The 807-nt window shown below is 46.0% G+C and overlaps 1 pseudogene; it reads right to left on the minus strand.

The window, feature by feature from the left end:
- Nucleotides 1–4: 4 nt before the first annotated feature.
- Nucleotides 5–86, minus strand: LOC112093151 (annotated as a pseudogene).
- Nucleotides 87–807: the final 721 nt, after the last annotated feature.

Raw genomic sequence — 807 nt, forward strand, 5'->3', positions numbered from 1 at the left:
ACCTTTACCCAAAAGGACAATGAAACTCTGTATCAAGTTTGGGAACGGTTCAAGGATTTGTTAAATCAGTGTCCTCACCATGGTTACGAGAGTTGGCGCCTCGTCAATTATTTCTACGAAGGACTCACGATTTGAGAGCACCAATTTGTGGAGATGATGTGCAATGGTGAGTTTCTCCAAAAGGATCCCGAGGAGGCTTTTGAGTATCTCAACGAGTTAGCCGAAAAAGCCCACACTTGGACCGGACCTAGTGCTACTGACAGCACCAATAGGTCCCGACCGGTTGGAATCTATTAATTAAGGGATGAGGACAACCTCAAAGTCCAAGTCGAATCTTTGACAAGGCAAATTGAGGCCCTCAAAGGCAAAGAAGGTAGAGGAATCCACACGGTAACAAGGGCAGAGACACATGAGCCATGCTTTGTCTATGGTGGGGTGGAACATCTAGCTAAGGATTGTCCTGCTTATGGTGAAATGAGAGGGGTTTATGAGGAGCAATGCAATGCCTTAGGGGCATATAACAAACCCTTCTCTAACACATACAATCCTGGCTGGAGGAACCATCCAAACTTCAGTTGGAGAGATTCCAACCAAGCAGAACCATCAGGAGGACAATGGAGAACTGAGCAACAACCGCAACCACCAAAGGCATACTCTGCACCTCAATACAATTCGCATCAGCCAGGGAGTTCTCTTGAGAACACCTTGCAATCTTTCATGGAGGTGCAGAGTAAGACGAATCAGAAGTTTGAGTCACTGTTCACGCAAATGGTGGAGGAAAGTAAAGAAATGAAGAGTCAAATCACG

This window comes from Morus notabilis, unplaced genomic scaffold (genome assembly GCF_000414095.1).
Source record: "Morus notabilis unplaced genomic scaffold, ASM41409v2 Scaffold93, whole genome shotgun sequence".
Classification (NCBI taxonomy): Eukaryota; Viridiplantae; Streptophyta; class Magnoliopsida; order Rosales; family Moraceae; genus Morus; species Morus notabilis.